This window comes from Bidens hawaiensis, unplaced genomic scaffold (assembly GCF_021521415.1).
Source record: "Bidens hawaiensis isolate Kalapana, Puna unplaced genomic scaffold, B.hawaiensis_p1.1 tig00057706_1, whole genome shotgun sequence".
Lineage (NCBI taxonomy): Eukaryota > Viridiplantae > Streptophyta > Magnoliopsida > Asterales > Asteraceae > Bidens > Bidens hawaiensis.
In genome coordinates, this window is record NW_027500395.1 from 429 (window position 1) to 10,869 (window position 10,441).

Sequence of the window (10,441 nt, forward strand, 5' to 3'; positions counted from 1 at the left end):
ACATGAGATTAATGTTACATGAAAAAAGAGCCAAATTTGTTTATCAAGTTGTATGATGTTTATCAAATTTGTTTCTTATATTACCTGATAACGTATACACTTCAACTAAAACATTATCTAAGATGCATTAATCTTGATTTGTTTTCTTGTTAATTAAATTCTTATAAGAAAAGAAGAAGAGAATTAATTAAAAATTGTTGTTTATTAATTCTGGTCCAATATCTACACCTATCTTCTGTTTTGTCTTCATTAGACTCTTGTCTCTTCTGATTAGGAAAACCCTAACGATAGCGATGTACCAAATTCGATCTGTTTGCATTATTTTAACGTGTTCTCTCTTTCAGAAGCTGTGTGAGATGTGACTGAATTTGGTCTGAGGTCATGGTTGCTTCAAATAGTGGCATCTTAATTACTTGTCCATATTCAAACGTTTTTACTGATTTCTTTTTGACTACTATTTTCAGATTCCATAAATAATATTATTCCTATCTTCATAGAAACAAAAATAACGTATCACTATATGGTCTTTTAACTTTACAAATAAACATGGACTAAAAATTTGAAATCTACATTTTAGACAAAAATGTTGGCCTATTTAGACACTTTAGTGCGGTACCACCGGTCATGTGTGCTTGTTAGAAATTACAAGTAAACTTGGGCGATCAATATTGACAACCAAGTCACAGTTTGTTATGTTTCTTAGTAACCTTGTAATTACAATTGGTAATGTATTAACTAGCAAGTTAATGTTAATTAGTCTACATATGTAACTCGAGTTATGGTTAGACATTATAGAAAAAAATGTGATGAAATTGAGTTAGAGATTATATGGGGTGACACGAATTATGTGTTAAACAAGTTTTAAATTCCTCTACTTAATATATTGAGATTTATTCAATATCTGTTTTATGTGTGTATTCGTTTTGGTGTGTTTATATTAATTCGTTCTTGAGCATGCACGCACCTTGGGGACTTGTCACATGGCCGATAGTGCCATATTAAGGTGTCGAAGATCAGAGGGTCAACACAAAGTTCTATTATGTTTTGACTACAACTAAATGGTCCACCTCATGAGTTTCTAAAATAATCTTGCTTATATATATTAAAAAACTGATAAATTCTGGTGACCGGAGGGCCTTGACCCTTCACTGGTTACGCCCTTGACCAAATTGTTCGACATTTTCGTCTAAAGAGTATATGTTTATCTTGTGACAATCAAATTCAATATTTGTACTTAGTAAAAGTTCTGGCAATATGTTTGTTTTGGATGATTTTCCCACCAAGATAACCTTATTAATCTTTACCACAGCAAGCTATCCTAGTTAATTGGATAATTAGCCAATTGATGTGATATTATATATAACATTACTTATGTCTATATATAGAAAAAGTTTTAAATCCATTCCGTACAACTAGATATCCTCGGAAAAAGCTTCTTGCACCTTGATCGAAGGTGATCTACTTTCAAAAGGCAGTCCATATTATACACCACTAGCTAGTAAAAAGATACATGACATCTTGGCAAAAGCAAAATACAAGAGTTTGGGAGGTTTTAAATTCAAGTATCTTGGATAACAAAAAATTACCGTCTTAAGATTTTTGTAACTAAAATTAGTGAAAAAATAATAAATAAAAAACATGTTTCACAAATCACCATAAATACAGTAACTTACATCAAATATTTCACAATTAGGTGTTAAGAAACTTTGATTGGAGACTAAAATATTTGTGGTAAACCCTTTAAAGTTGGACATCCTTAATTCTTCAATCCTCATGTTTTTTATGTTCATTTTTCATTTGTTTCTCCCGCTGTTGAAATTCTTCTTTTGTCTTTCAATTCTTTTCCAAATACTCTTCCATTTGGGCTTGAACTACGTGTACCTACAAGGCTACAAATTTACGAAAACATATATGATAATTAATAAACAAGGGCACATAAATGGTACAAAATAAATCAAATTAGAGAAGAACGAACCTTTCAAAGATGATAATCCATTATCATAAACAAGGGCACATAAAATTTAACAATGAATAGAAGGCTGTAAAGGAATTAAAAGTGATTGTAGTCTCACACACCAACATATCAGAGTCTCCCTGTTTATGTCAAACCCCGTTTGAGTTCCGTTAACCACGAGGAGTCTCACCAATCCCGTCGTATTTTAATAAAACTTAGCACCCGGTCCCAAGATATGGGCAGTGGCTTTCGAGAGATGGAGATGGTCATGGTAAATTATGGAAGTTAGTTTAAGTTCAAACATGAGAGGAGGTATATAAAGGAGAGAACCAAGTGGAGGGAGATTGAAATTATCAAATTTTTTGGATTTGTTTTCGTGGAGGAAACGAAAAAAATATTGTTGGGAGGGATTTTTTTTTTAAAACGAATTTTTCAAATGATCCATGGTAACATAATTTAATTTTAAGAAGATAAATTCATATATATTTAAATTTATAAATATAAATTTATTAAAAGTGTATAAATTTTCTGAACAAATGGTATATTAATTATAAGCAGGGGTGTTTTTCGGGTTGTGTTCTTCGTTTTCAAAGTTTTAATTTTTGGTTTTTAAACTCGAAGTTTATTCAGGATTTTCGTGTTGGTCCGAAATCCATAAATCAGACCCAAGAACCAACCAGAATTACTTTAACTCCGGTTCGGATTTTTTGGGTTGGGTTAGTTTTGGTTCGGGTATGCATCAACATAAAGTTGGTGAGAACATGAGTTTAAAACTCGAAATAGTATAAATAGACTCTATAAGGTATGGTGGTTTGAATAGATTGAAATCAAGTCAAGTCTATAACCAATCCTGCATTCGCACTTAAATTCTTCAGTTTACATGGAATATGTCTCGTCTGGATTATTACTCTACCATGTAATAGTCTAAGTAAAGTAGGTAATATGCCGTATATGGTCCGCAGGCCTCAATGTTATGGTTTTTTCTCTTTGTTTAGATACATTGTGTGTGGGGTTCCCTAAATAGATCTTTCCCTAAATATATTATATATGAAATATGCAAGTCAATATCATGAGTATCAACAATCAAATGAAAGCAAGTAATTGGTGTCATTTGGCTATGACTCACGAACACGGTCGATGGATATTAAGACGAAATAAATACAAATAATGGTGTCGGTTGACCATGTCTCACGAACACGAGCTATGGCTACTATGACAGTCGTATGATCATACTATAATATGACTATGATGGACCTCTCCGAATGTGATAAAATAAACAAGTAAGCAAATTGCATATAACATTAAATTGATCAACAACAAATTATTTGAGATTTGCAAGTGATGTAAATAAGAAATATAAGGTACGCATAAGGTTCCCAAAATGTTTAAAATCTATAAAATATGGGAGTGATTAGTCACCTTGTTAATTAGGCGAGTTGAACGATATAAGGATATTAAACGAGTCCCGAGCTTTAAGCGAGCTGACTGATCCGGCATGAACTGACCTGAAACTTTAAGATAATAAACTAAAATTAAAAACGAGAATACAGGCACTAGATTCAAATCAAACGGATGTGTAAAACTCAAGTTATGAGGTTTTTAATATTTAAGCGAGCTGGTACGGTTCAGAATCCAAACTTCAATTCAGGAGTCGGGTTCTAACAAGTACACTCAAATTTTAATGAGGAACAAAAAAGTCTTCTGGCTCGAACGCTATTTTTGACCAGAAGGTTGAGTAATTGAATAGTCAAAGAATTTGACCATTATGCCCTTAAACGGGCCGGAAAGCAATTGACCAATAAAACCCCATAAATCAGTAAAATTTATTGAGGGATTTTATTATTTAGATAAAAACCAACGTTTTTCATGAAGACAACTTATCCAGAAGGATTACAGAACAACGAGAAAACACGAGTCAATGGGTCTTGAAGCTTGAAAGTCAAACTGTATAACACAGATTATTGAATAAGAGCATCAATGGAATACCATATGAATGAAATTGAGATGGAGGCTAATGTTTACAGATTATTTTAGGGTTTAGGAATGAATTTTCATTAAGTATAATACACCAAGATTGTTTATTTGGTAATAGTTCGTTTAAGGAAACCGAATAATCAACTAATGACAAAATCGGGTATAATAACATAGGGATTTAACTTTAACAACAAGGAAAATGAGTTTGGACCTGCTATAACATGTATTGGAGTTTAAGTTTCGTTAATTTTTTGTCAAAAATAGGAAAGATTTGGCAAAATTAGTCCCTGTACTTCTATAAACGCGATTTTTAGCCGTTTTAAACCGATTTTTAAAGGTTGTTTGATATGATTAAAGGGCATATTAATATAAAATGAATTTACCACAAATAATTACCAACTAAATGCGTGTTTTAATGATAATGAAATATCCGAATAAAATCCCGAATCTGGTTAAACATAAACGAATTCAAATACGAAAAATCCGAGATGTTACACACATACACACTAACACCTAGACATATGCATATGTACATGCATTGGTACATACACATACGCATGCAACTTCATATACACACTTCTACATACACAGACACGCACAATTACTAAAGCGTATACACACATATACAAACAAGAATAAACATACACATGTACATACATACAAATACGCACATACATATACAAATGCATATACCTACACTAACTTACATACATACATACATAGTTATTATTATATTAATCGTATAGTTATTACAATAAAAAATACATATGTTTATTACTTTTAAGTTTCCAACGCATTTCCAACCAAAACATATCATTTTTTTTTCTCTTCTTTTTTCCTACGCATTTATGACAAAAACTTAAAAAACAAAAAATTTAAGAATTTTTCATATAAAAATCATAACCTCCGTAGTTAAAAATTAGCATCAATAAGAATTGTTTTGAAACATTTCCTACGCGTTTCCTATGAAATTTGTTATTTATTTAATTGTTTTTTTTGTTATGCGAAAATGCTAAGTAAAAGCTCGCAATAATCTTTTTTTTAGAATTGTGTTGGAATATTATTTACGCATTTCTCACACAATTACTTTTAGTCGCTATCTTGTCATAATTCTATTGCAAATTTATGGTTCTCTTTTCTCATAGGAATTTCGTTGGAAATGCATAGGAAATAGCGCTTGTAAGAAATGCGTTGGAAATTTTTGTAAGAAACATTACTCTTTTCTAGTAGTATTCAAAAGTGGTTGTGAGTGAATGAGAGAGAAAAGATAATGATAAAGTATAAAAAAGTATTATTTAATTAAAAATAAGAGAGAAAAGATCGTGTTTCTAGTGTAATTATAGAGATTGATATGGAAAATGGATTGAAAATAAGTCAGCCTCATAAGACCCAAACATCAAATAAGGTAGGAAGCAATATTTTCATAACATCGAACTGGACGGGAAACCGGTTCAACTGGGCGAACTGGTTCGATAGGCCGAACAACTTTTGTCTAAAAAATGACGGTAGGGCTGAAAATAAAATTTTTCAAAAAAATATTTTTTATAGTAAAACCGGTTCAATTGGTCCAATTTTACAGTCTGACCGGTTCGGACCGACCGGTTCTATAAGAATCGAGTGAACTTCATGGAACCGAACAGGTCAGTGGACCGAATCTTGATCGAACCGGTTTGACTTGCCGGTCCGGTCTAGTCTCAACAACATTGGTAGGAATTGAGGGGCGCCAAGGATGTAGGCGCCATGGACATAGCGGGCATGGGGAGCTCGGTATGTGGCCAACCTATTTTCTAACAAATCACAACTTGAAACACAGTTTTTATTTATACAAAAATTAAAAAAAAAATTATTTTTAGTTAAATCATTACATGTTTTTAGAGAGGGTCAGTGAGAGTCTGCATTTCCTCATGACAATTTACACCTTTGGCCGGTTAAATAATAACAATTAGATCAATAAAAGAAAATAGTGAAATGAAGATGTACAAATTTCTAAGGCACTTTTTTTTCGACAGCAAAAATGATTTTATAAATTAAAGATGTTGGCTAAAAAAATTAACCAACAAGAAAAGGCAAAATTACATGAAAAAGGATTATAAGACACATGAAAGTGTGTAAAATATATTCATATTTATATTCCATGTTTTAAAAATAGGTTTACAAGGTTGAGTACTCGCTACCAGGTACGTCATCGAGGCGAGTTTCTTTAAGCCCGCTTAGTTACTAAGAATCGATCATAGGTTGTCAATCTCAACCAAAATCACATATAGTCTGTTAAACTTAGGCCGATTTTGACTTGATAAAAATAAAACATAATTCGTATTGCTATAATATTAAATAACAAATATCATTTCTTAATTCATGATTAACAATTTGTAAAATAATTTATTATTTGAAAATATATTTTTCTTATTTATTTTGATATTCATTTATTTTGTTATAAATAATAATAGACTTATGATATTTGGCATATATATAATAATCAAAAATTAATTTTCTTTATGTTTACATGTCCGAGTACTTTCCGAGTACATCCAACTCCCTCGTTAGCCGTCTAGCGACTTTTGTAACCTTATTTATATTTAAAAAAAATATATAATAAGATGGGCAACTTTTATAACATGATTTAAGTGTATAAATGTTTAAATATTCATTATCCAAATTCTAATTTCATAGAAGTGCCTATGAACACAAAAGAGAGTGTCGTAAGTCCTTATCACAATAATTTCTAGAAGTGTCAAAACTTTCTTGTAGTGATTTTGAGAAAAAATCTAACTAATGGAGATTTCTTTATTTATGAAATTTTAAATAATTTGTTATAACATAAACCAGCGTGTGCGTTGTGGCGAGTGTAACGCTTTTTGGTCTCTATGTTTCATTGTAACAAACGAAACAGAAAACTTAAATATATAGTCGTAGTTTAAGCAAAATGGTGTCGAGACATATTTATTTGTTTTATTATGTAATGTCCAAACTCACACTACCAACCTCGCACGCTCGGCGAATGCTAAACAAAATAAACTCAAAATATATAACGTGTTCGGTTAATTGATTAGTTAAATACGTGAGTTAATTAAAAGAAGACTAGAAAGTAGAGTAAATAAATTTTAAAAGTACTAAAAAAAGTAATAAAAAATAAAAGGAAGATAAAAAAACTTGACTGTTTTTTTCATTTTGGCCCTGACGTTTAAATTTATTTGCAATTTTTAACCAATTAGGTTAACTCCGTACATTATTTTAACAAGAGATAATGGATGAAGTTAGTCTAAGAGGCCAAATCGGCAATCAAATTTAAACATCAAATGTTCATTCGTCCAAAAGTATCATTTTGATTCAAAATGGGGGTGGCGACGCAATTTGTTGTCTGCTTACATGCCTCTCTATTGTAATTGGAATATTTTGTTGTTGTATTCGGTATGAAACACGTTTCAACTCAAATCTTTAACATCAAAATGCAACAAAAAGAAATTTGATTGAATGAAAACCTAAACCACAAGAACCAAAAAAGCAATTTACTTTAAAACAAAAAAAAAATAAGTGCAAATATCTATTTCTAGGTGCATACAATCCCTCTCAAACCGTTTAATATGCATTGGCATGTATATCCATGATCCTAGGGACAGAGATTTTTTTCCCTTATTAATGATACGGTATTCGGTACCCACTTTTCTCAACTTTTATATATGGTATTTTCGGTATCAATACATGTATTTTTTTGGTATTTCTATATTTTGTACCGACTCTCATCCCTGATAAAAGTAACTGTATACATATGGTATTATGTTCGGCCATTTTTTGTACCCGTACCCCGTATCAGTTATCCTATTTGGTATCTGTATCGAAATTAATATTAATGGAAATTAGGTGAAAAAAACAAAGTTGTACCAAACCGGGTACTGTACCAAAATACCGGGACAAATGCATGCCAGTACCCGTACGTACCAATAAATTCGCTACAATACTCGGTAGCCAGTTTGGTATAAACTAAGTATCGGTGTTTTTGGTAGTGATCCAATCCCTACATGACTCTATCTGGCTAATTAATAATATATAGAATTAGATTCTTCATATTATGTTTTTAGTAAATGAAAATATGAAATGCTTACAAAAACTGGCCTCCCAATAGAATTATTTTATGTTGAAAATTCAAAATATATTAAAACTAGTTACTTACCTGGCGCGTTGCGCCAGACAGGTTGGATAACGCGCGAGATAGGTCGAGTTAGTTTATGTACCCCTTGCGTTGCAGTTACGCATTACTATGGGTTCGGTTGATTAACATATAAAACATTAAAATATAAAACCAACATTTGTTCGGTTGGTAAAACCCGAGCGTCGTCTGTTACGGACGTTGTGTGGGTGAGTCGGTAACACTCGGGCGTTGGTCAAAGCTAAGCGTTGTGGGTTCCAAGCGTTTCGTCGGTGAGTCGACGCGAATTAGGTCAGCTTCGGTTACATTTGTTATGATTCCGACAGTAAACAAAAGGGTCCGTAAAACCCGGACGTTGATAAAAACCTAATGTTGTTTGTCCCGAGCATTTCAATGGCGAGTCGAGACGAATAACTGTTAATTATCAAATTGAAAAAAGAAAACTAAAAAAAAGAACAAAATAATATGGACCAATTTGGTGCCGTCACTTGGCCTAATAAGGGTTTAACGACACCAAAGTTATCAATTATATATATGTATAATGGCTCAATAAGATAAAAGATTGTTGTTGGTTCATTGGATTATTCAAAAAGTTACATTGCATAATTATTTATTTATAATTTATACACCTTTAAAACATGCTTTTGAATACCCTCGATATCATTGGGTCACAATCTTTTCACTGGATGCGAATGCTATGCATATTTTCTGATTTTAAAAACCATACACTTATTTTTATTCAATATGCGTTACAACATTCAGTTTGTAGAAAAGGTAAATATTAATTTATTTGAAATAAGTGATTGGAAATTTTATATTAATTTGTGATTAATACTATATAATCATAATTTGTACTTGCTGAAAACTAGTCACTTAGAATTTTAGTTGCTTCATATGAAGTCCACTTTGGAGTTAGGTCGTATCTAGGACAGTAGCTACCTCTTGAGTCTTGAGAGTTTGAAGTTTTCCAACTTTTTAACAATTATTGTTTCTTGTTTAAATTAGAAAAATATATAAGCTTAGAATATATAGAAACATTAAAATCATAAAAATGTGGCTTAATATTATTATTGTTATTGTTATTATTATAGTTATTATCATTGTTATTATTTTTCTTGAACGACCGACGAATTCCGGTTATCCGGGGGCCACCCAAGAACAAAAGACGGCTATCTTCTCTATTGGTGAAAGCCCGCCGTCCAAATATTCACCGTAGTTTCTAGCCCAAGTCTTTACTTTCATTCCAATGTAGCAACACTTGAGCTAAAGCACATCAGTATTATTATTAGTAATTCACATAAAGGAAAAACAGTGAGAGAAAAAAAGTGGAAATTAGAAAGAGATAATAATAATAATAATAATATGGGAAAATTAACGTACAAATGAAATTAACGGGTTAATTGTGAGAATCAAGTAGAGTAACTATATAATTACTCTATGATGTAATTATATAATTACTCTAATTATGTATATAATTATTCTACTTGATTCTACAATTAGCACGTTAATTTTGGTTGTATTTGATCAAAACCCAAGGCAATAATGATAAACCATCATTTACGTTTTTATTTAATTTGGGCTTAATAGGCCCATATAGCTGTGGGATGTTGTAAATAGAGGTGAACAAATCGGGTTTTTCAAATACCCGGGTTCGGGTATGACCGGGTATTGGAAAATCGGGTATTGGCAATACCCGGGTCGGGTTCGGGTCCGGATATTCTCTCTAAAAACCATACCCTATGCGTCGGGTATAGAAACGGGTATTTGAATACCCTATTTTCGGGTATTGAAAAAACCCCTATTTTTGGGTTTTTTTGGGTTTTTTTTCAGGTATAGATTGGATTTTTTTTAAGAGGTTACAATTTTTAGGGGTATTTTCATGTATTTTTCGGGTAATTTCGGGTATAGATCGAGTATTTGAAAACCCAGTTTCGGGTATTGGAAAAACCCGGTTCCGGGTATGGAACTGGTTCCGGTTTTCGGGTATTACTGGGTATAAATCGGGTCCGGTTCCGGGTACTGGTTTTGGTACTGAAAAGCATACCCTATCCGTACCCTACGGGTAGGGTAGGGTCGGGTACGGGTTCGGGTATTAAAAACCCAGATATAAAATAACCAGTTCCGGATTCGGGTTTTTTGTGCACCTCTAGTTGTAAATAAAGAGAGAGTATTCATCATTTGGGTTTTTTGTGCCCAATTTGTTGCTGTTTATTTAGTCACGGGCCATTTGTACTTTAATGTTTAAAACAACGTCAAGCTTTTAGCACTTAACAACAATATAAATATAAACTTATTTCACTACAAATATTATTATTTAAATTTTGAATGGCATAAGCTAAATATATGCTGTGCTATCTGTATCTTATATA